Raw genomic sequence first — 25,509 nt, 5'->3', positions numbered from 1 at the left:
CCATCGAATAGAGCCAGGGAGGAAAGGGTCATAAAACGAGGTGGCCAGGCTGACCCTGTGGCAGAGCCTATTTTTATCTTCCTTGGGCCTTCACAGGACTTCTCTCTTGCTCTGAAGAATCTCATCTGTCCTGTGTTCAGCCCCTCAGGTGGTAGCATGGGCAGGCAGCTGGCAGGTGATGGGGTGGCTCTCAGTCCCTAGGCTCTGGCCATCTTTGCTTCCCGCCTCTCAGGGCCTCAGAAGTCGGGGCTCAGGATGGAGCTGACCGTTAGCGCAGATGGGAAAGTGAAGCAAGGCCTGGGTTTTTTTCCTGAGCGTGTGCTGTGATGAAGGAAGTTGCAACACGATCTTCTTTTCTTTCCTTTTCCTTTCCTTTCTTCTTGTTTTTTTTTCTTTTTCTTTTTATAGAAGGGGGAAACCATCTTCCAGTAAACTTCAGAAACAGTATCTTGTGTTTGATGAACGTCATTGCCCCACCCCCCACAGTGCGTTTGCTAGCCGATCTTTCTTTCTCCCCTGTTCCTCCCCGTCAGTGTTCCTCTCCTCTGAGGGACTGGGTCTCTGCATCAGGCTAGCTACCTGGAGGGTTGCCTGGTGGCCTGTGCTTGACAGTGGGAGCTGTTTAAATAGGCCAGGTGGCTCCTGATACCCACCTGGCCGCTCCTGCTGCTGCATTGACCTGTGTTCGTTTGGTATTCCAGAAGGTTGAGGCAATACTTCTTGGCTCAGGTAATACACTTTGTGGTAGATTCAGAGCATGTGTCCAGGCAGATGCTGGGCAAAAGGGCCTGAAACGTGGGAGGCAGGAATCAAGGCTGGAAGGCCACACATGTTAATCTGGAGTTCTCGGTCAGGTTTGAATTTGGCCTTTGTACTGTACCTGGGCAGGAATCCAGTTATGTTTGAAAGTGTGCGGATGATATATTTTCCTGATGAAAAATTTTGAGGTCTGGAAAAGTAGTGGGTTTAGGGTTGTTGTTGTTTTTTTCTTTTTCTCTTTCTTCTTTTCCCTTTCTTTCTTTCTTTCTTTCTTTCTTTCTTTCTTTCTTTCTTTCTTTTCTTAGATTCATTTTCTCTCTCTTGCATTTCTGTACCCTAAAACAGCCCCAAAGTTCCCTATAAACCTTTGAGACTCCAGGTTTAGTTAACCAAGGGATGTTGTAGGTCATCCCTGGGAATGAGGTCTGCTTGCTGAGGAAGGTGGGAAATGCCCCACTGCCTGGGTGGGTGGTGGCTGCTGGTGCTTCCAGTGCTGCTGGTGTTAATTGCTTTCTGGGGCAGAGAAGGGCAAAGTCCTTAGGGGTGAGAGTTTTAGTTGGGCTCTTTGTTCTCTGTACCTGTTGTCTTTGATACAGCTGACCTAGAGCTACTCCTTTCCTGCTGTTTTCTTTGAATTTAATCTCCCTGTCTTCGGGTAGTGTGCTTCAGGCTGGAAATGAGCTCTGAGAGTGGTGGAGGGAGTTCGCTTGTTTACCTGGATCCTACAGTGAATACGTAAGCCCTCTTTCACAGGACACTGCGCTGGCCAATAGCAGAGCCCCTAGCCACATGTGGCTATTTAAATTAAATAAATACAATCAAATAAATAAAATTAAAAATTAGTTCCTCTGTAGCACCAGCCATGTTTCAAGTGCTCAGTAGTCTCATATAGCTAGTGGCCCCTATCTGGGGCAGCACAGATAGAGAACATTCTATCATCACAGAACGTTCTCTTAGACAACGCTGGGAGCTGAGGTAATCATTCTACACCCTGGTAAAGAGTTATCTGAGCTGGAAAGAGATCTGTGGAATTGCACAAGGAGAGGTTTTAAGGCCCGGGTAAGAGGGTAAAGAGAAGGTAATCATTTAAAAAGGGACCTTAAATAGTATTTAGTTCGTCTTGTTTAGGACTTCATCCCAGCAAATGGTCAGCTAGCCCAGTGGCTCCCAAGCTAAGTCAATTGTCAGAATCACCTGGGGTAAAATAGGAAAATACAGATTCCTGGGCCCCACGCTTTGTTTCTTACTGAGTCCGAGACTCTTCAAAGGTGGCATTCAGGAATGTGTGTTCCTACCTGATAATTATCTGGGCTTGGCCACCACTGATCTATTGAACCTATGCTTAAATTCCTCCAGTGATGGGGAGCTTACCTCTTTTCAAGAAAACCTGACCACTAAAAAAAAGAATTGCTGTTGTGAAAGTTCTCTGTTAATTGAGTTCAAAATTTGGCTCCCTGAGCTTGTAATATTCCTTAGTGCCAGTTGCATTTTCTGGAGCCTCACAGAATGCCTCAGTTCCATCTTGTGTACTCAGTCTCCTGCAGATATTTGAACACAGCCTGTGACCCAACGTCATGGCACATTTTCAGAGTACTCGACCTGCCAAGGGCTTGAGGGAGATGCAGAGATGAGACATCATTGCCAGGATCCTTCCAATGATCAGGCCTTGCTGAGAGATTGAGGAAAGGTCCACCTCATAGTGGACCCCGTCAGTGGAGAGTCCTGGGGGTTGTCCAGCTGGTGTGGGCCATGTGTACCCTTCACCTCTCTGCATACCACCCCATAGGAAAGAGTCCCTGTTTTTCTGCATGGCCAGCACTTGCTTTCTGAAGGCAGTGCTGTTTTCCTTCGGAGGCTTTGAGAGACTCAGCCAGCCATGGCGGTTCAGATAGGACCACAAGCATCACTTCTGTTTAGAGACCTTCAGTAGCACTCTCCCCTTGCCTCCAGCGTAACGCTCAAACTCCTAACATGGTATTCAAACAAGCTGGCTTTGACCTTCCTTCCCACCCCCACCCCTCTCATACATACACACTCACCCTTTCAGAGATGACTGCTTCCCACTCTGAGTGCATTCTTATGCTCCCAGATCTTCTGTTGGGCCTCGCATTTGTTCATCCTTTTACATCCTGGTAGAGTTCTATCTCTCTTCCTAAGCTTAGATTTTACCTGCTCCCTAACCCCAATTCCAGGTAGAATAACTCCCCTCCCTATACTAGTGGTAGTTCGTACTAGCGGTAAGTCTGCTATGAATTTGAATCACAGCCACTCTTGTGTCCTTCCCTGCTAGACTCTGAGCTTGTTGAAGACAAGGACTGTGTCTCATTTATTTGGAATCCCCCAGTGCAAAGCACAGTGCCAGGTCCTTAGCTGAGGTGTGTGTGCCCACAGAAGTGGGTTAGTTTTCTTGTCTGTGTGTCTTTTGGATTCTGATGAGTCTGCCACAGGGAGCTGGAGCCCTGTTCCCAGCGCCAGCCTTCTCTCCGTAGTGGCCTGGGGCCCCATCAGCTCCCAGAAGAGTGCTGTTAGGAGCTGATAATTAACAAGCAGGGCATGAAGCCTTGGCTGCCTCAGAGGCAAAACTGGTATTTAAACAATAAAGTTTCTCAAATCAAGAATTAAAATGTCTGTTTAGGAAGCAGCTACATCCAAACAGAAGCCTGCCCAGCTAAGATAAATGGAATAATGAGCGGAGCCAAAGGGCTCGCTCTAACCCTGAGGGGTTCCCGGGGGACGCGGCCTGGCTGGGGGCACTGGAAAGGCAATTTTCTGTTTCTGCTCTCTGCTGTGGGACTGCCTGGGGAGCAATGGGGGGCTTCTTTAGGAATGGCAGTCAATGTTCCCTTTCACTGCCAGTCTGTATAGATTAGACTCATTTTGCCCAGTGGGGCAAGAAGAGAAATTTGGAAAAACAGGGTAGGAATAACCTGGGGGCCTTCTCGAAGGTAATAAAGCACACTTTTGTCTTCAGTGATACATGGAGATGGTTCAGTCCCACCTGGCGGTGTCTCGTCTTGTTTTCTTCTGATGCTACTAGGGTTGAGAGGAGAGAGCTGACATTTGGGCCTCCTCCCTTCTTAGGTCAGAACCGGGGTGTGAGGAATTCCCCAGACTCTTGCTGCTGCCCAAATACTAACCACAATCTCCAGCTCCACTGTTCTAAGAAATATGCGTACCAGGAACAGCCCGTGGCTGCAGAACCAGGGCACCTACCTGCTCCAGCGGCAGAGGCTTCCTGTGTGTGTGTGTGTGTGTGTGTGTGTGTGTGTGTGTGTGTGTATGCATGGGGTCATTGAGAGTCCCCTGCAACCTGTCACCAGGACACCTGCCTCTTGCTCAGCTGCAGAGGTCAGCGGGAGGTGCCTTTTCAGAGTCTGCTTCACTGTGAATGAAGCAGAGAGCCCACCTCAGAAAGCCAGAGGGCCTGCTGAGGGGTCTGTTCCACAAGTTCACCGGGGTATGTGGCCAGAATTAGGGTCGCCTGATGAACATCTTTTTCAGAGAGTGGGTGGGGGGAGACTACTGTCAGATCCAAGAGACAATCCGAGATGTATACATATATATGTATATAGTTTGAATACAAAAATACTGGACTTTCTGAAATGTTAACATGACTTATGTCATGTCTGAGTGTCTGTCACTCATTGTGACCTCTCCATTGGTATCTGGCCCATGATGGGAAGAGGGTTGGGTGAGAACCCTTGCCTGCCATCCCTTTCATTTTCTCTGTTGGGATTAGTGGTGTTGGTGGCTGAGCTTACCCAGACTATGTGTGACACTTAGGGTGGTGACCTCTCACTGACCACAGGTGTGTACGTTGTGTGCAGTGACCCACTTACCCATAGAGCCAAATGCAAAACAGTTGGGGTAGTTTAGGAGGAACCTTGATAAAAGAATGAAACCCACTGGCTCACCTAGGGTTGAACTCTCGTCTTTGGTGACATAAGTATAGACGATTACAGCCAGTGTTGGCTTGGGTGTCTCTTTGATGAAGTTCTAATGGTCCTTGTAGAGACGTCACTAGTTGAACTGAATGGTGAAGATTCCATAAGCGTGTGTGCGCTCATTAATCTGTTCACCCATCTGTTCACTGGAAGTTTATTGAAGGGAAAACACGTAAGCAAAGTTTTTCTTACCTCCTCCAAGTGGTAGGAGAGCTACGTTCAGGGGTCAGGGTGAATGTGGAGGAAAGAGCCACCCATTTCTCCAAGCACTAGACAGTCCTGGAATGTGTTGGTGGAATGCCCATCCTGAGATGCTCTGTGAGGAGATAAATCTGGGAAACACTCTGCATGTACGTTAACATTTTAAAGGCTCTGAGAAGTTCTGTAGTAAAACAATCTATTTGACTTTGTAAAACCCAGTGCTTCTGACATTTCTAGGATCCCTTTCTTACTTATTACTTATTAACATCCTTATAGACTGCTGTTTGAGAAATGGCAGTCCAGTCACTCTGCTCTGGGAGACCTGCCCAATGATTCGAGAAAAATTCACCTGACTCTAGATCAACACCAGTTTGAGAGGTTTTAAAAAGGTGTGTGTGTATGTGTGTGTGTACATATGTGTGGGTGCGTGTGTGATGGGGGGTGTGGCAGAGAAGGGCCCCCGGCAGGTGGCTCCTATTGAAGCTGGCCCTGTCTGCACCCCTGCTGGCTTTGTGCTCCTGGAAGAGGCTTTTGTCCTGGCTTGAACATGCCGTACGGCAGCTACATCTGTCACGCCTGGGAGCGGCGGTTTGCAGCGTGGGGGGTGAACAAGCAGTGAACAGACACCCTGCTTGAGGCCCAGGCTGCTGAGAGTCCCCCCATATCGCAGGGAGGGGCTGGTGATCCCGAGGCAGCTGCTTGCTAATCCCGGAAGTGGAGGGGAGCAAGATTTACTCCCTTATCTCTGCATTCTCCTTGTCCGATGGGGGAGATTGTGTTGAACCTCGAGGTGGTAGCTGGGAAGAAGCAGGTGGGCAGGATATTTTCTCCCCTTCACCAACCACAAGGCATCCGGAGGGTGGACCAGGGTGGAAACGCACTTAGCTCTCCATTACCCAGTGAGGTGGAGATGAAGCCAGTTTGGTTTAAATTGAAGGAAGAATTCAGAATTATGAGGTGGATTTAGTAAAGTTTGCGGTGTTTTCAAATGTGAGCGTCCCGGCTAGAATTGCTTTTAGACCGCTGGTGACAGGAGATGGGTATGAGTGACTGCTTCCCCGATGGCTGGCTCCTTGCGAAAGGTCTGGGAGGCCTTACTGGGTTCTTCACCTGGAACAAACCCAGGTCCAGGGAATTCCCGAGGCTGGTGCAGCCCTCAGTACCCTTCCTGTACAGCTTTGCTAGGAGGAAAAGGATTTCTGAGGAAATTGGCAACTGGGAAAAAAATGGGGGTAGGAATCAGTCACTCTTCCTGGAGTTTATACGTGTCCAATGTGGGTAGACCTCTGTGTAATTAAGGCAGGCTCAGGATTTCCCTATCTGTTTGTACGGATGTATGTATTAATATATATGTATATTTTATGCTGCTTTTCCTCTTTTGACCTGCTCCCAAAGGGGGAGGAGTTCGTCTGTCCTTAGGAACTAGGGTGAGGTGTCCCTTACCTCCTGGCTTCTCTGGCCTTGTCTTGCCATCCCCTCAGTCACAGCCACAGAGGCCCAGAGTCATTTAGATGGGGGAGGAGCAAACCCAATCCCTCTGAATGTTGCCCTGGTTAGTAGAGAAAAGGCAGATGCTGTCCCTCCGTTCCCCCTGCACAGGAAGTCTGGGTGGGCCAGGCTTTGGTTTGGGAAACAGGAGCATTAGCGGCTGCTGCCAACTGGGGTTGTGTGTGCAGACTCCCAGGCTCCAGCGTCTCCGGAGGGAGCAGCAGCTCTGACCCCCATGGACTTGCTCCGGTCCCCGGGGAGGGAGCCCTTGCCAGGAACCTCTGAGCTAACTGGAGGTGGGTGTTGGGTAAGGGTGGCGGAGGACTGGGTAGTAGGAGAGGAGTAGGGGATGACTCCCTCCTTCCCCCATCAGCTGGGGATGCATCACCACTGCTGGGAATGCGTTCGGGCCACTTCTAGACAAATTGGTCATTATGGAAATTCTTTCTTACCCCAGGGCGGGGCTTTACTTGTTCAGAAGAATCTTTAGATGTCCTGGCCACGAGGGACCAAGCCATTGACCTGCTGACCCTTCAGGGCTAAAGGACAGGGCAGTGTCTGAGTCCCCATTCATGTGATTTCTCTCTGTCTCCCTCCTTGTGTCATTCTGTCTTCACCTGGTCATATGTCATGGCGGTCACCTGGTGTGTCGTGGGCATGGAGGTGGGGGAGCGGTGGCACCGTATGCCTCGCCTTCCTCTTTCCCGCAGGTCCTAGCCTTGCTGGGTCCCCACTCCTGTCATGGCCCCACTTGCAGCTGTGGCACATCTGGACCTAGACGGGGTGTCCTGTTGTCCTGCGTAATGAGGATCCCAGACTTCCCCTAGGTGATTGGCCACAGTTATTCCGAGGGAGGAGCGGGATTTCCCCCACCCCCAGGCACTCCAGAGACTTCCTCCAGGCTCCTGGCTCCCATTTCCGAGTCTCCATCTCTAAGCAGTCCGCTCTCCTGTTCCTTCCCTACCCCCACCCCCACCCCAAGGAGAAAGGCGGGAAGGAAGTCCTGCCAGAAGTTGTTTTTTGGTTTGTGAGGTAACGGTCTTTGGATTGAGAAACACACATGTACCCTCCCCTTTAAGATCTGAGGCCAGAAGCACTAGACTCTGGTTTCCAGGGAAACCAGAGGGGGCTGGTTATAAGTACTGAAATCTGGGAGGGGCCCCCAGGTCTCCTGTGCTTTTCCGGGGAATCTGCGTACCTTGTTCAGGGCCCTGGGTTGTAGCCCTCCCTCTGTGCCCAACCAGCAGGGGAACCATGGCAAATATCTCAAACCCTCTGCACCCTAGTTTCCAAGTGCCTAAACTAAGGATCACGCCGGCTCCACCTGGATTATGGATTTAAAGGTGACCTTATACACAGAAGGGCTTTGGAATATATACAAATTAAACAAATTTTAAGGTTGTGTTACTTACCTAGGAAGAGAGAATCGTGTCAAAGAATACAGAGTTACAGAAACCTTAGACCTCAGGGAGGCTAGGTGTATCTTAGATTGTACAGGAGAGGAGACAGAGGAAAAGTGACTTGTCTACAGGTGGGTACTCAGCAGTTAATTGTAGAACTGGGACTAGAACCAGGTCAGTCAGCTTTCTGGCATATCCTTCTATCCCTTGGCAAACTCCAGGATGTGTGTCCTTGGGGTAAAGAGCCACAGAGTAGAGAAAACAAGCCACAGAAAATCAGACAGTCTTGTATGCCATCAGGGGTAAATTATCCATGCCCTTGGGGGTAGGGGGAGGATAGTAGAGTAGATAATCTTAAAATTATTGAAATTGGATTTTTCCAAATACTATTGATTCTGTTTTTTTCCTCTAACAAATGTATCCCCTTAATTCTCTGGGGTTTCTACAATGTTCTGTGTCCCAGAAACCTGCTGTGTGTTGGGGGGTGGGGTGCTCCTGCTCATTGATTCCGTGTTTGCTGTGGCTAACCTACAAAGTGGATAGTCCCCATGCAGCCAGGTAAGAGCTGGTTATACCCAGTCCCTTTCTTTGGGCACATGTTGGTACGATAGCCAGCTCCCCACCTTTCGCCTGTAGGACACTGGCCAGAGCGTGCGGAAGCTACCACAGCATCTGTGTTCTTTGGCTCCCGTCTAGAAACATGGTTTGCGCAGATGCAATGAAGAGTCAGCTGTCAGGGCTGGAAAGCACATTAAGGATCCTCTAAACTGGTCCCCTTAGTGTCCAGGGGCAGGTACCAAGGCCAGCGAGGGGCAAGGACTTGTGTGGGGCCAGAGCATCAGATCGTGACGAAACTGGCCTCATGGGAACAAGGGCTCGCGACAGCAGAGGTATGAGCACCGACCTCACATGTGTTCCATCTTGGCTGTGATTGCCTGTCCCCAGGTCAGCCGGGCCTTTTGCAATTGTGCCCTTGAGAGGCCCCGGTGTTGGCCGAAACAGTTCCTCTTCTTTCCCTTGGCCCCCCCACCCCCAGCCACCTCTTTTCCCCTTGTGATCCCTACTAGCTGTTACTTCCTGTCCTCCTCCCCCACTTTTTGTTACGAAACATTTTGGATACGCAACCGACTTGAAAGAAATGTCCAGTGGACGCCTATCTCCCCAGCCACCTAGGTTCTACCATTTACATTCTATTCTGCTCGCTTTCTCATGCCTTTCCCCATCTTTCCCTCTCTCACCCATTTATCAGCCTTCTTTCGGGAGTGCATTTTATAGAAAGTTGCAGACATCAGTACATGTCACCCCCAACATTTCTACATATATAGGTATTAATTAGAGTTTGGTATTTGTTCATGCATTTCTTTTTTTGGCTGTTGGTGGTAAAATGTATGTAACGGTGAAATGCTCAAAATTTAAATATATCCTTTCACGAGTTTTGATAAATACTTCCATCTGTGAATTCCAAACCTCTGTCAAGATACAGAACAAACATGGGGCTTCTGGGCGGCTCAGTTCATTAAGTGACCAACTCTTGATTTCAGCTCATGTCCTGATCTCAGGGTCCTGAGATTGAGACCCACCCAGCGTGGAGCAAACTTAAGATTCTCTCTCCCTCTGCCCCTCCCCCACCTCTAAAAAAAACCCACAACGATCTAGAACGTACTTTTAAAAATGTTTAGTAAGCTCCCTCACGATCCTTCCTAAACAATCACATTACTTGTGTTTCTTCACCATAGATTAATTTTCCTGTTGTGGAACATCATAGAAATGAAATCATCGGTATGAACTTTTTTATGTAAGGTTCATCCACACGGTTACCTGTATGGGTAGTTTGTTTCTTTGTATACTGAGTAGTACTCCATTGTATGGATATCATATAATTTGCCTATCCATTCTCCTGTTGATGCACATTTGGAGTGTTTCCAGTCTGGGGCTATGATGAATAAAGCTTATGAACATTCTTGCACAAGTCTTTTTGTGGACATAATGTTTTTATTTCTCTTGGGTCAATACCTGGGAGTGGGATTACTGGGTCAAAGGAGACTGTTGTTACTCCTTGTTCTGAGCCCTGCCCTGCCCTCTCATTGTGTTCTGCACTCAAGATTGGGAGTAGTGGAAAGTGCCTTATTGCTCATCTCGTTTATTCTTACTCGGTGTAGGCATCCCCCGAGAGCCCCCCTGACAGCCTCTGCCTGAATGTTTCCAAGGATGGGGAGCTTATTTATTACCTTACAAGCCTCTACTCTTTTTTCTTTTTTCTCTTTTTTAAGATTCTATTTATTTATTTATTTGAGAGAGAGAGATGGAGAGAGACAGAGCACAAGCAGGGCAGAGGGAGAAGCAGACTCCTCACTGAGCAGGGAGCCTGACTTGAGGCTCGATCCCAAGACCCTGGGATCATGACCGGAGCCGAAGGCAGATACTTAACCAACTGAGCCACCCAGGTGCCCCTCAGGCCTCTACTCTTATGAGACAGCTCCTTATTGATTTCTGCCTCTTCTGTGTGACAGCCCTATAGAATTTCAGGACCCCTGTCCCATCTTGTCCCTCAGCCACTCCCTCAGGGTTTCTCTTCTTCAGGCTAATTGTCCAAGTTGATTGAACTGTTCCTCAGGGGACATGATTCTCAGACCTTTTACGTCCTGGTCATCACCCTCTGGAAGTTTAATGCTCTTTTTCAAATGGGTTGACCAGAGGTAAGCACTGGATTCTAGGTGTGGTCTGTGAGGTACAAAGTGTGGTTGGGCCAGGACTCCTGTCTTGATCTAGGTCCAGATCCACCCATGAGCTGAAGGCGATGTTCACTTCTTAGCAGCCACATGACGGCCTTGGAGCCAGATGAGTTACTGTTTGTAAAGAAACATCACAAACCTCAGGTGCTATTGAGAGAGTCCATCTGAAGTCATCTATAGCCTCTGATATTAATAGCATTCATTGTGTACTTTCTACTTGCCACCATCCCATTTACTCTCTGCCACCACCTTCTGAGAAAGGTGCCACTAAGAAGAACTTTGGTTTAAAACAGGATTTTTCAACTTTGGCATTGTTGACATTTTGGACCAGGTAGTTCTTTGTCGTGGGGTATTGTTTCATGCTTCCCAGGAATTAGCAACACCCCCAGCTTCTACCCACTTGCAATCCTGTCCATGACCACCCCCCCCAAAGCTGCAACAATTAAAAATTTCTCTGGGTATTTTCAGGTGTCCCCTGTGGGTGAAAAGCATCTCAGGCTGAGCCCATTCTTAAGGCATGGAATTTAGTCATTGACAAAAGTTTAAATAATAAAGCTCTTCCTGAAGGACCAGCGTTATTCTTGAGTATGCGTACTTCTTATTATGTCTGTGTTAGGGGGACAGTCCTTGCTTTTCGCAGCTCTGCTATGCATGGATTTCACTTAGCACAGTTTAGCTAAAGAACACCAGTCCCCCAGTACAGCGCTTGCCATAGTGTATTAACTCTAAGTAATTGCAAGAGTCCAAGCTTTGCGACGAGCTCCCCAGTCCACAGATCACTGTGTACATAACAGATGTTTTTTAAGAATCACTGACCAATCGCATCCCTTCTTTCAGAGTCTGTCACTGGTGGTCACTCACTGCCCATCTGTTGTTGGGTTCACACACAGAGAGGAAAATGTGCAGTTGGGTTGCCTCCTTGTCCCCTACAGATAAACTCATGTGACATTTTACAAACATGGATAATCAGAAGAGGGAATTGACCAACAAAGATGAAATTTTCACAAAGAATTGAAAAGTGGTAGTGCTGGAAGTGAAATTGGAGCTGAATGTAAATAGAGTTCGAGGATTAATAGCTGATTGTGGGAACGTTGACATTGCCACCGTCAAGACTCTACAGACGAAGCCAGAGGAACTCTGGAAGGCAAACTCATTGACATGAGGGATTGTGACGAAAGGAGGAAGAAGTTCCAGAGGAAGTGACACGGGGGGAAAAACCTCACATCGAAGTCATTCTTGGAGGTATTTTGCAACATTGAAAGCACAAAGTATAAAATGTTAAACCGACCCACACTTCGAGCAGAGTCCGGCTGGTTCCAGGGGCTCCCTAGAAAAGATGCTCCCTCCACAGCGTGTGTCTGACAGCGAGAAGGCAGGCGCTGTCCAACTACTCGTGATAAGTTTTTCACAATGAAATAGCACACTCATTCTCAGCATCTAATATTTTTTATCACTGTGTACTAAACACAAGTCTTACTATTTTTTCCATTTCTCTATTCATTTATAACTGACTGTAAGAGAGTTTTTAAGGTTTTGACAAAAATTCCTAAAGGTCGTGGAACAATCTTAATTTTTTCCATTGATGATTAAGATTGCTTTGCACGGTCATTTGTGTGCCTCTGTATTACTGTGCAAAGCAAGTCTGTCTATATTTAGAGAAATGTGGGTAAATACACACACATACACAACATTTCTTTTGCTTTTTCTCTTTTTTCAAAATATTTTACAAAAATAGGATCTGACTGTATGTATCAATTTATAGTTTGCTTTTTTCCTGGAAGAACAGCTTTTTTGGAGAACTTCTGATCTCAGTATATCTAGACCCACCTCATTCTTTGTGATAATTGTGTATTATTTTATGTATCAATATGGGTGTACCGTAATTTATTTGACCACTTTTCTGTTAGTGGACATTTAGTTTCTCTCTAGCTGTTTTTTTTTCTCCACGTGAAAGAATACTGAAGTAGAGTCTGCAGATACCATCACTAGCCCCATTGAATGGATGAAGATAGTGTGATTAGAAAGGAAAGAACCAGAGCACTTGGCTGGCTCATTTGAAAGAGCGTGCTACTCTATCTCGGGGTTGTGAGTTTGAGCCCCATATTGGGGGTAGAGGTTACTTAAAAATAAAATCCTAAAAGAAACCAGCAAAAAAGAAAGTGTAGTGACTGCCTAAGTTCAGGCAGCTACTAAGCTTAGAGCTGGCATTTGAACTTGGGACTGTCCAGTTCTAGGTCCTTGCTTTTAACCATAGTGCTTTACAGCTTCTCCTCTCTTTTCTTAGAAGTAGCCTTTCCCAACCATAGCAGCAACAGCACGAAGTAGTAGAGTTTACTGAACGAGGCACAGATCTAATTGTAAACGTATTGTTACTCCTCTTACCTAACCAACAACCCTACGAGGCAGATACTGTTATTATATCTGTATTACACTGAAGAAGGTTAGGAGACTCCTGGGGCCATGGCTCTTTAGTGCAGGAACTGGGGACTCCTCGGACAGCCTGGCTTCAGCCTTTTGCTCTCGCTCCTCATGGTACATGGATCTGACTGGAGAAAGGTCTGCTTTATCATGTGTTATGGTAGATGCCTTTTTTGACCATAGGACTTTGTGTTGGCCCATATTTTCACCTGCTGTAATCTTTTAGAAATGTGTTACCTAGCACACTTCCAGCTTTGGGTCACCTGCAAGTCTGATGAGCTTGCCGTCTAGTCTTTGTCTCCAGCCAGCCCGTTGATAGAATACTAGGCAAAGTCACAGAAGGCATTTCTTAATTTGTCACTGGAGGTGTTCTCTGGGTTTAGTCAACAAGCACCCAACTTGAGTACAGCCATAATGCCATGTATGGGGCTGAGGGTTTGAAATCAAAGTTAAACAAGATTTAAGGGAACATGGTGTGTCAACGATACCTCAAAAAAGAAAAGAAAAAAGAAAAGAAAAGAAAAGAAAAGAAAAGAAAAGAAAAAAGGTGACTAAGATATGGTCCCAGCCTCTAGGAGGCTCACGGTCTACACAGCAGGGGGAGGAATGGTCTTGTAAATAACACCATGAGTGTAGAAGTAGGAGTTTAACAAGAGTCTTGTGAGAGCAGAGAGGAAGGAGGGGCTGACTGTGCCTGGAGGTCATCAGGGAGGCTGCACAGAGGGGGGTGACACTGCATTGGTGCTTGAAGGATGTGGATGTGGAGGCATGACTTGTTTGAGGACAGTAAAGGTCAGTGGAGCTCGAGTAGAGAGAATGTGTTGGGAGGGGAGGGCAGAGGGAATGTGGGTAGGAGCCAGGAAAGACCAGGCTAAGGAATTTGGGTTTTGTTCTGTTCACCAGTGAACATGTTTAAGGAAGGCTGTGTCCTGCTCATAGTCGCCTTTCAGGGCTTGGTGCCAGATGTACTGGGACAGACGAAGGCTACCATCTAGAAAGCAGTCAGAAGGCACACAAGACAAAAGGGACCCAAGCAAGTGGCAGCAAGACTGCAAGAGGGAAGATGGATTTTTTGGAGATCTTTCCAGAGACAAAATCAGATTGGTTCTGTGGGTGAGGGTGAGAGGGGGAGGATGACTAGTTCAAGATTTACCTCTGGGGGCCTGGCTAGATGTGATGTCATTGTCATTTACTGAAGCCGAGGAGCAAGTCAGAGGGGGCGTTGAGTTCAGTTTAATGCATGTTTTGCCTGCCTCAGATCCATTAATAACACGTTCTTATTGGTCATCAATAACAGTCACAAATATAGCAGCGTGTTGTCATCTCACCCTTTCTTTCTTTGTCATGATAAAGGTCCGGCGAGGGACTGTCCTTTGACTCTGTAGAGGTCAGGGCCTCTTGCACCTGGCATTCCTTGGTCTATAATTTAGTAATTCTGCTTAAAAGGGTATTGAGCTTAGATGTGCCGTGGCTTCTCAGGGAACCCAGGTTGGGCAGTGATGGTGCAAGTCACAATCTGTTCTAAGCTTTGCCAGAGACGGATGTGAAGTTAAGCAGTCCTTCTTAATAACCATTCTGTTTACATATTGTGTCTTTCTCCTGGATCTGCTTTCTTGACTAGTCTGTCAACTCCTTAAATTCCCAAGTGTTCAGTCTGGTGCCTGGAGCATGGTGGGTGCTGGGGGCTGGATGCTGCCGAAAAGCAGGGCACTGCTGTCTCCACCTTCCCACGCCCTCTGCACGGTTCCCGACAGTGGTTCTGGAATTACGCCCACAGGTCATCTCTGCATCCTGGGATGTGAGTCCTCTACGGTTGGCGTCTTGTAACTCTGTCATCCTTGGGTGCCTATAAGTTGGTCCTGGTCCAGCTTCCTTTTGAGGTTTCCCTTCAGTGTGTGTAGATGTTTAGCTTGTTGCAATTGGAAGAACTTTCTCCTTGATAAAAAGGATGGAACATAATGGAGGTGAACATTCCCTCATTGTCTTGTCATTTCTGTAGCTTAGGGCCTCAGCCCCCATGAGGGGCCCCCGTCCTCCGTGGTTTCTCTTATGGCTTTGCATGGAGGGTGAAGACAGCCTCGAGTAGTTCGTGTGTTTCCGCAAGCCCTGCTCGCTCTGTTTTGTAAGCCCACGCCACTCTCAGCTTCTGTCCTGTCTTCAGTGTCTGAGCTCATCAGGGCTCCCTGCGCTGTGGACCTAACCATCCGTGGCTGCTTCCTCCTGCTTTCTTTTTCAGGGATTATTGTGCTTTACGTGGTCAGAATCTACTTGAGAGAGACCAGACCTCATCTTGTGGGATCTCTGCTCCTGCTGCTCCGTTGTGCCAACAGCTAAATATTGGTTTTCTGCAGGTCTAGGCTTAACAATTGTTTTTGTCCCCTGGTTTTTTTCTTCCCTCCTTTGAACTCTAAAATGACAAGGTTACTTCCTCTCAAGGTTACTTTTGCTAACTACGGGTGTTTTGTTTTTCCTACGTAATTTACTAGACTTTACTTCCTGGTTAGAACGGAGGTCAAGGAGCATTTCCCTTCCTTGCACCTCTGGCTTTGTGACAGATAAACTCTTTAGAAAGGCACGGCAAGAATTTGTCAAGCACCATGCTCTTAGCAGGAAAAAAAAAAGCCTTGCATCTCTGGCTCTGTCAGATGTCCTTGTGTTCACGTTGGGTGACGTGAGCTCTCTCTTGCGTCTGGACCATTTTTGCTAACTGTGGGGAAGGGTGGTTCATATCTTCTACCATCGATCTCTCCTAGGTGACTGCACGAATTACTTAACTTCTGGTTCTTTTACCTTTTCTCTACACTCTGCTGTCCTCCTATCTTGGGCATGGAATTGTAGAGTTGTTGTCAGGGGTGGGGTGCGTGTGTGTGTTGCCCTTATGATTTGCAGGACCCTTCTCTTTTTCCATTTTTTTCTCTCTCTCAACTCTCTCCACCTCCCGTTAGATCTGTTGATGAAGGCATACATGCCATGAATCTCATTCCACTAAATTGGAGTGGTGACAATGACATAGCATTTACCATTTCTAATTAAGAATTTGAATTTGCTTTGTCACTTGTACAGGGTCAAGTCGTTGGAGGCTGCATGGGCCAGAAGCAGTGTTGCTGACCTCCTTCCATCTTAACTTCTTTCTCTCTCTCTTTTTTTTTTTTTTTAAGATTTTTTTTTTTGTATTTATCTGAGAGAGAGAGGGACAGTGACACTGCACGAGAGAGAGAGAGAGAGAGTGAGCACCAGAGAGCGAGCACCAGCGGAGGGAGAGGCAGAGGGAGAGGGAGAAGCAGAGTCCCTACTGAGCAGGGAGCCTGACATGGGGCTTGATCCCAGGACCCAGAGATCATGACCTGAGCCGAAGGCAGATGCTTGACTGACTGAGCCACCAGGCGCCCCTCTTTTTTTTTTTTTTTTTTTTTTTAAGATTTATTCATTTATTTGAGAGAGAGTGTGTGTGTTTGTACACATGCACATGTGAGCCAGGGGAGGGGCAGAGGGAGAAAATCTCAAGCAGACTCTGCCGAGGGCAGAGCCCACCATGTGGGGCTCCATCTCACAACCCTGAGATCACTATCTGAGCTGAAGTCAAGAGTTGGACGCTCAACCAACTGAGCCATCCAGGTGCCCTGATCTTGATTTCTTTTGATAATTTGTCCATCTCGGGTTCTTTAAAGTCATACCTAGGTACTACAAAGAACATGGCATGTTTTCTTCCTGCCACTGAGATTTTGTCTTAAATCCAGCTGGGAGAGGTGAGTGTGTTTCCTCCCTTCCACTGTCTACCTTGTGTCCTCAGCAAAGATGCCGTGTACCCTGGTGTAAGCCGTGGGCTGTAGAGTGGCTCTGCTAGGCAGCCTTCCTTTCAGCCAGTAGGTGTACGTAGGTCTCTTCTCTACTAAGCTCTGTGCGGGGCCAGACAGATGCAGAGATGAACGGGGGCAGATCTGTGAACTGGGCAGGGAGGGGAGCCATGGCACCAATCAGCTAATACAAGCAGAAGAAAAGAACCTGGAACTTAGAGTGACCTGGGTCTGCCTCTTGCGCAGGCAGTGACTGGCCCTGTGCCCTTGGGCGGGTTGCTTCCCGGGCCTCGGCTGCCACACCTGTAAATGGAGTCAGCAACGGCCCCTCTTCCACGGGGCTATGAGGAGGCTTAAGTATAACGTATTTTCTAAAGAGAAAGTGCACCTGACACCTGGTTGGTGTGGTATGCATGAAAATTCCTCTTTCTCTTTCAAAGTCCTCATCATCTGCTGGAAGAAGGAGAAATATCTGTGTCCCCCAGTCTTTCAGTTTCCTACCTAAGACTCCAGAGTACTTGACGTCCCCACTGTGTGCAGCCTTCCTTTCCATAGAAGTCAGAAGTGGTTAGCACTGGTGGTTTGGGGCCCCGGCCTGCTCTTCATCGTATTTCGGTTGTATTCTCCAGGAAGATGTGAGGTCTTTCCATCAGCTGGGTAGCTCTCATACTTAGGGTCACACCAGGTCCTTCTTCCTCCTGTGGCCAGGGTGGGACCCCCTGTCTCTGTTCCCCTCCCTCGCTAGCAGGAAGGTCGGCTTGCTTTGGGACCTGTCTCAGGTCAGAGGCCAAGTAAGAACTGGGGCATCCTGCATCTTAGAATCTAAGCCCCTCGGCTTAATTTTTAAAAAGAAATAGATCCAAATAGTACAGGAAGATATCACATGGAAATGAAAAGGGGGGGGGGACAATAAAAACACAGTTTCTCTCTAGCACCTACTCCCTGGTGGTCAACACTCTTAACATTTTTGGAGGGTAAATACATCTAGAAAAGTTACAAGCATCTACAAGCCCATATACCTTCTCTCTACCTTCAGAAACAAAACCACCCAAATGGTATTGTATTTTCTATTCTGGTCAGTACTTTTTTTATTTTTCAAAATTTAAAAAACACACCAAAGAAGAAGACATTACCTATATTACCACCATTTACAGTTAACCATTAATTAACCTTTCGGTGTGTTTGCTTCTTGCCTTTATGAATATAGTTTAAAAGTTACTTAAGTAATGCCAGTGAAGGTCCGCCCAACAAACTAGGGTGGTAATGACAAAGCCAGAGTGTCATCCTGTCCTTGGTCTGCTCTCCCATGTGTGAGCGCCCTCTTCTCACCGCAGCGTGGATGCGGGGCTGCCTCTGTCCTGCACGGCCTGCACACCAAATCCCATGCCATTTCTCTGACCAGCCGTAAAGTGGTGGACATAGGTTGTTACCAGCTTGGGGCCATTAAGATGCTTCAGGAACGTATCTGTAGGGTGATTTCCTAGCTGGCAATGCCTTCGTCCAAGGTTTGAACATTTACAATTTTGAAACATAGGCCAAATTCCTCAGACAATGCACTAGTTCAGATCCCTCCCGAGCGTATGAGAGAGTGCCCTTTCCTCTCAAGTCCTGGCAGAAACCCAAGAGTTTTATTTTGTTTTGGTTTTGGTCAAACATTAAAACATTTTTGCCATTCTGGTGAAATTACTATCGTTGTTTTTATAAGCATCTCTCTCTTAATGAGTTGCATCAAGAATCGTTTGGCCATCTGTGTTCCTTTCTCTTTGAACTGCCTGTTCTTATTCTTTGGCCATTTTTATATTGGATCGTTAATCTTTTACAATTGATTTGCCAGAGTTAAGTTAGCCTTTTATCCATTATGTGCTGCAAATATATATATATTTTTAATTGTCATTTATGGTGTGGCTTTTAAGCTTCTGGCCTTTTCGTTCAGCCTTGGCCCTTGGTGGCTGCCCCGGGAAGGTCCTGGAGAGACAGGGTGGGAACCATGGGCAGGTCCAGCTCGTCTTCGGGGCAGTGTGGTGTGGTCGTCTCAAGGCTGTTAGTACCGGAGTCCCCATTGTAAGTTGTAGCCTTGTTCCTGGTGGGGATTTTTCCCTCTCGCAATAATGAAAGCCAATAACAAATAGAGAACCACTTTTACCTCCAGCCAAATACTTGAGAATGGGTGCACCAGCCAGGGGCCCTGATGCGGTCCTTCTGTGTATCTTTTACTTCAGTAACCTATAAACTCTGCTGTTAGATTTCTGCTTAGATCATTTTCTAGGGGAGGACCATCAGTAGCTCCTTACTGAGCTTTGCAGAAGTTCTAGAAGGGGGCATACTCCCCCCTTCCCCATAGATGTAGAGGTAATCGGTTCAACCAAGACTATCTGTCATCTCTTATATTCCTGAGCTGGCCTAGATGTAAGGAGACAAGTGACCATGTTTCCAGGCTGTAAGCAGCTCTCAGTAATTTGGGGGGCCGTGGGAGAGTCTCCCTTATTGCCATTGCTGATAGCTGGCAGAACCCTAGTTAGTTCCTTTACGCACAGATCACAAGTTGTAATTTAAAAATGATTTTTTAGGGGCGCCTGGGTGGCACAGCGGTTAAGCGTCTGCCTTCGGCTCAGGGTGTGATCCCGGCATTGTGGGATCGAGCCCCACATCAGGCTCTTCCACTGTGAGCCTGCTTCTTCTTCTCCCACTCCCCCTGCTTGTGTTCCCTCTCTCGCTGGCTGTCTCTATCTCTGTCGAATAAATAAATAAAATCTTTAAAAAAAAATTTTTTTTTTAATTTTTTCATTGTGTACCTCCTGGATTCATATGGAAGTTCCATGGGGCACAGGCCTTATTTGCTATGTTATCTATTCTATCCCAGCACTCTCCAAAACAGTGTGTGGCACGTACTGGGTCCTCCGATGTTTGCTGAGCGATAGCATTCTGGGAGGGTGAGCTCATGTGCTGTGTGTCTCTTCCCTGTTTCCCTCCCTGGCTCCAGATCCAGGCATGGGGGCTTTGAAGGGGCCAAAGAGAGATCAAATGTTGTAAGGACACTGTCCTGGTCCGTTGTCCTTGTGACTTCCTCACACCTCCCTTTTTCACTAGCACAGGGCCGTGGGGTCCAGTTGCCCAGCTTCAGGCTGAAAGGAGAGGTGTAGAGATGGTTGAGCTGACGCAGAGGCCCACTAGCTGGGGAGCTGGAGGGCTAAGTCAGGGCGGAGTGGAGCTGGAGAGGACAGAGGATGATGGAACGGGTTGTGCTATAGTTCTCAGTGTCTGCTCACAACCCCCACGTCCCGCCTGGCAGCAGCCTGCACCTGCTGGCATGAGCTGCCTTCCCGCTCCAGAGTCCAAGACGGCAGCCCCCTGCCATGGGCTCGGGGAGGCCGAGCTGCCTGGCAGAGAAGCCCCAGCCTCTGCTCCCTGGCCTGCTGGCCTGGGGGTGTGGGTGACAGCCTCCGATTTACATTTGGAGAGCTAAGCTGCTTTCTTTGCCTCTTTGAAAAGTGCAAATGCTAATTGTACATCACCTAGAAAATAAAGATCTAAGGAAGAAAAAATGAAGTCACTGTCATCCTGCTTTTCAGATAGAATTCCGATTAGCATTTTACTGAGTATGAATGCCATTCCTTTCACAGCCGGGCCCCCCAGGTATAAATAAATATATAGAACTGTGCTCTACATAATAAGGCGTTGTAACTTGGCTTTTCCACTTACTATCAGACACTTTCTGATGAGTCAGTGTAAGGAAACTAAGACTGGGATTTGTGCCGCAAAGAAAAAAACAGCGAGTGCCACTACTGCCCGTGACCGGCAGTGACCGAGTATCTAACACACGCGGGAATCCATTCCCCATTAAACGTTCTGTTCAAACATCACTTTCATGATTGATTGTATAGCTAAGTCTTGATTGCTATTGCTGGGCCCCCAGTTTCTGGTTGGTGTAACTGACTCGGGATTGGGATGCGCATGCCTTACGGCTCCATCTAGGAGAGTAGCTTAGGGTACAATTCTAAAAGCGGGATTTCAGGATCAAAGGGTTTGTACCTTCAGGCCTATATACGTTTTCAGCCCCCATTTTCGGCACTGATATCACAGACAGTCTTGTTAGATTCTGTGCCTCTGCCTTACCAGGGGTCTGTGGAAAGGAGCCTCCGGAGCGGTGGGGACAGGCATCAAATTGCAGCTCTGCCGCGGGCAGCTGCTGGGTATGAGGGTTCCCCGTTTGGAGTACTTAGCACCCGTTTAGCACAGAGCATACCGCAGGGCAGGGGCTCCCTTTCCCCTGCTCCCATGGATCCTGCTCTGTGCGGGGGGGTCGCTGGGACTCTGCCCACATCCTCCTCCTCTTTCCCTCTACCCCACAGAACACCCAGCGCAGCCCTGACCGGTAGTTCGGGAGGGGTGCTGGTGTATGACCCTCGGGGCCTTTGCTGACCTCCTGCGGCCAGCGCCCGAGGAGGTCCGGTTTAACGACACACCACGCACCAGCAGCACACCCAGCGCCTGACTCAGGCTTTTGCATCACTCTTGGCTCCCAGTCAGCCTTGGGAAGGGATGGCTTCCTTCTCTCACGACGAGTGCACCCCGCCCCCAGCTGTCCAGTTGAGGTGGTGTCTGGAGGCAGAGGGAGAGCTCAGGGCTGGGACACCGAAGACTGCCTCCCTTCCAGCCTTCTGGCTTCCCCTCTGCCCGGTGCCTGGAGCTATTCGTAATGCCTGAAATGAGATGGTCGCTAGCGGGACTCCAGCTGCCCACCCCCGTGGGAGTCTGCAACAGCATGGGTGGGAAGTGGGGGCATAATAAGAACAGCAAATACTAATGTGCAGCTCACCACGTGCCGTGCTCTGCGCCTGGTAATCTCCGTGATGTACGTCTGTTTAATGAAGTGCCTCAGTTAATATAGGCGAGTACTGTTATTATCCTATTTTAACAGATAGGAAACTGAGGCACGGAGGGGTTAGAGACTTCCACCAGTTCACACACCTGGCAAATATTAGAGCTTGTGAAGAGGATGATCCCTTGGGGCCTAGGGCTTGTTCCTTCCCATCCAGTCCTCATTATCTTCGTTGCTGGTGAACTGTGCTTCAGGCCCTGGGCTCTGTTTCTTCCCATTTCTCTGGCTCAGCTAGGTTTAGGATGCTGACTACTCCCGAGTCTTTTCCTGTGGCCCCATGATGGAAGATTTGGTGGTGGTGGTGGGGATACTAGGGCCATAAGCAACCAGAACTGGGGGCCCCATTCCTCTTCCCTTCAGGTGCCAGCAAATTGAGGCATGGAACAGTGTTTTGGGAGAGCTCCCACGTCTTCCTCATTCTCCCTCATTGCCACTGTCATCCCAGAGGCTCTGTGGCCTGGTCCCCGGCCCTTGCCACACTTGGTAGGTGGCCTTGCCTATTGCATTGCAATTTAGCACATGCAACAATTAACCTTTTCTACAGTGCAAGAGAATTTCAGACTCTAAGTGCAGGGGGTGGAGACAAGTCACAGTATCTGTTCCATGCTTTGTGCAGGCTTAAAATATTTCATAAACCCTTCCAGGCTTTTTGTGTCTAAGGCGTGCAGCTTCTTATTCGGAAGACCCTCCCTTCCTTTCTTCCTCCCTTCCTCCCTCCCCCCTTCCTTCCTTCCTTCCTCACTCCCTCCAGTCTGGGTTCCTGAGATCTATAGTCCTGGGCCCTTTGGCCTCCGCTGTCTTTGTGCATGCCAGAGAGGTGAGCCTTTCCTACCTTTCCTAGGTGACTCTGTTGGCTTCTGGTTGAAGCTGCTGGTGGCCCCTGACAGCACCTCAGGAATCCTGTTTCATTCCCTGTCTCCTCTGGCTTGGAGCTCAGCCCCCCCCCCCCCGCCCCCCGCTGCTGTTCTTTACTTAGCTCTGTACTCCAGATTAGCACATTCTTGATAGGCTCCCTCCAGGCTTTCTGCACCCCACAGCTGTCTACGAAACTCTTTTGGCTCTTCAGGCTCTTCCCATGACATCAGCCTGCTGGCCTGCCTGACTCAGTTGAAGGTCTTGTTTTCATGGCTTGAGTTGGTCTTCATATCCATTCAGGGATTTCTGATAAACATGTACCTGGATGCCAAGCGCCAGTCTTCTTGGGACATTATGGTGTTTCTTTTAGAATTTAAAAATACTGCTCCTTCCAATTTACTGATTTCATTAAATCTAATCCCATTTCACAAATGAGGAAACTTTTCAGAAAGGAAGGTTGGCCTACCTGACCCAAGTTAGGACGTACAGAGCTGCAGTGTGAGGTGTACACGGTTCCTGAGGCCAAGTGTGATATACTGGGGCTCGTCTACCAGGTGAAGAATTGTGTGTGAGCCTGGAGGTGGGATGTGAACCCAGGCTTTCTGACTGCAAATTCTCCTTTGCCACGTGGTCTAACCTGTCTAAGGCAGAAAGAGCAGAACTTGGAGTGCGAGCTCGGAGTTCAAGAGGGACTGAGGGGCCCTTGGGTTTGGGCCTTGGTATGTCCTCATTGAGCACCGCTGTGACTAAGGTTGTGGTCACTGGGCTGCAAACATAAACCCAGCCTGTAGTCTTGCTGGTGACTTGTACCGGCTTCGTCATGGACTCCAGCCTCAACTCAGAGGTGATGGAGAGGGTCCCTGTGCTGTGGCAGTGATGCTGCTGGCTTACAGTGACGAGTGCCTGTCTGATCACAAAGCACTCTTCGGAGGTATTCTTTCATTAGATGCTTAGAATGGCTCTGTGAGGAAGGGGCCCAGGTAGGTATTACCCCTTCACGTATAGAGGCAAAACAGGCTTAGGAAGGTAATGACCTCTCCAGGGTCATTGGAGATATTGACAAGTTCCAGACCCGGGCCCAAGTCCCCCACTGATTGTAAATCCATGACCTCATGTTGCCTCTGAGTAAATCTGCCAACTGTGCTTCTTCCTCTCTGGGCCACATAGTGATCGATGTACCTGTAGGGGGCGCGAGAGAGCTTTCTTATGTGGCTGCTCTGAGAACTTTTACTTCTGAACCCTTTGAGCTTATCAGTCATATAGCACATCATCTCAGTGGCTTATAAGTATTTTCCGTGTCTACCTCCCTTAGTACCCTGACAGCCCCCGCCCCCCCACCTGAATTCTTTCAGATTGGGACTCTTTTCTATTTCGTCTTGGCATCCAGCACAGTGTGGGACCCAATAAATACCTGCTGAGTTGAATTACCTGCAAATGAAATTGGCCAGTGCCGCCTCCGGCTTTTCTTAAAGTATGGGAAAGGAAAATAAACTTTTTTCCTGGTCCATAATAAAGTTGTTGGTGGCAGAACTCCGAACCCATGCAGTGTGTCCAGATGGCCACTAGGTGGCAGTGTGACCCCACGGGGCCCTTGCCTCCTGCTTGCTCCCTGGGAGACGGAACTATGGGGACGTATTTGGGGATCGTCTCTGCAAGGTCAGCCTGCAGTTGTCTGTCTGAAACTGACAAGTCTCGGCCTCCACCCCTCTTCCTAAATCTTTGTGGTGTCATGGAAAAGGCTTGGGCTTTGGAACCTGCCAGGCTTGGATTCTAACCCTGGCTCTGCCTTTCCCTAGGAACTTAGCCCTGGGCACACTTACTATTTCTCTGAGCCTCAGTTTCCTCATCCCATAAAATGGCAGTTGCACAGTTAGAAAAGGCCTAGTATATCACGGACTGCAGCATGATGAATTCTAGTTTCATTGCTGGAAGTTCCTACGTGTGCCTTTCGCTGCCCTCCGTAATCTGGCTCCATCCTGGCCATGTGATCTTTCTGACCAAGCTTCCCGCCCTGTCCAGCAGATCTCTGAGCCTTTCCTGCTGCATCCGCCAGCTGTGCAGGGCTGTGTAGGGCTAGTCTGGAGGGCCCACAGAGGTGGTAAGTCTGTCAGGGTCTTTGTCTGAATTATTCTGACAGCTCTGCTCGTTGGGCATATGCCAGGCACATTGCTGGGCACTTTGCAGAATTGTTTCATTTAATCTTTGCAACAGATCTGTCCCCCATTTTACACAGGGTAGACCAGGATGCCTTTGGCTCCGAGCAATAAAAAACTCTACTAAAAGCAGTTTAGATAGTAAGGAAAGATGATTATCTTGCCAAAAACAAGTCCTGAGCGATGCTCGTTGGTGTCAGCAAGGACCCAGGTAGCTGCCACGTCTGCTGTTTGCCTTCCTCAGTGTGCTGATTTGTCCTTTCACACTGGTCTCCCTTATGGTGCTAAGGCGACTGCTGTGGTTCCAGGTGCCCTATGCGGGAAAGATGCTGTAGCTCCCTTGTGCTCCCTTTAAGAGGCCTCTAGTAGTTTTGTTACAAGGTTCTTCTTGGCCAGTGTTGGGTCTTAGGCTTGTTTCCAAGCTAGTCACTAGTAAAGGAATTCATGGGACTGGCTTGGATTCGTCAAGATTCAGCCCCTGAGGCTGGTGAGGGATCCAGGTTCCATTTGCCCCTGGCCCCCTGGTCCATGGAAGAAGGCACAGGAAGGAGGCTTGTGGGTTAAGGAAATTGCTCAAGGTGGCAAACCTAGTAAGAAGCAGCATTCAGACCCCGTCAGGCTGACTCCCTAGGCCGTCGGTTGGTTGAATGAAATTAATCACAGAGGTGGAGAGCACATTGTTCTGGGTTTGGTGTGCTGGACTTTGAGGGATCTTGGAAGTACCTTTTTTTTACTGATTCTGAGTCTCTCCTTTCTCTAGGCTCCTTTCTAGAATGGTATTCATTTTCCTCAGTCTGTCTTTCTCCTCAGTGCCTCCTTTACCCCCAGTCTCCCAGTGCCCGACGGCTGCTTGCCTTCTAGCCCCATAGCTAGGAAGGGCCCCCCC

The 25,509-nt window shown here is 48.4% G+C and overlaps 1 protein-coding gene across 1 annotated transcript in view; it reads left to right on the top strand.

The window, feature by feature from the left end:
* Nucleotides 1-25,509, top strand: part of MAPKAPK2 (MAPK activated protein kinase 2) — a 44,544-nt gene that overhangs the window by 13,407 nt on the left and 5,628 nt on the right. The window lies entirely within an intron of this gene.

This window comes from Ursus arctos, unplaced genomic scaffold (assembly GCF_023065955.2).
Source record: "Ursus arctos isolate Adak ecotype North America unplaced genomic scaffold, UrsArc2.0 scaffold_2, whole genome shotgun sequence".
In the NCBI taxonomy this organism is placed as follows: domain Eukaryota; kingdom Metazoa; phylum Chordata; class Mammalia; order Carnivora; family Ursidae; genus Ursus; species Ursus arctos.
The sequence above is the reverse complement of the archived record's forward strand: the minus strand, read 5'-3'. Positions and strand labels throughout refer to the sequence as shown.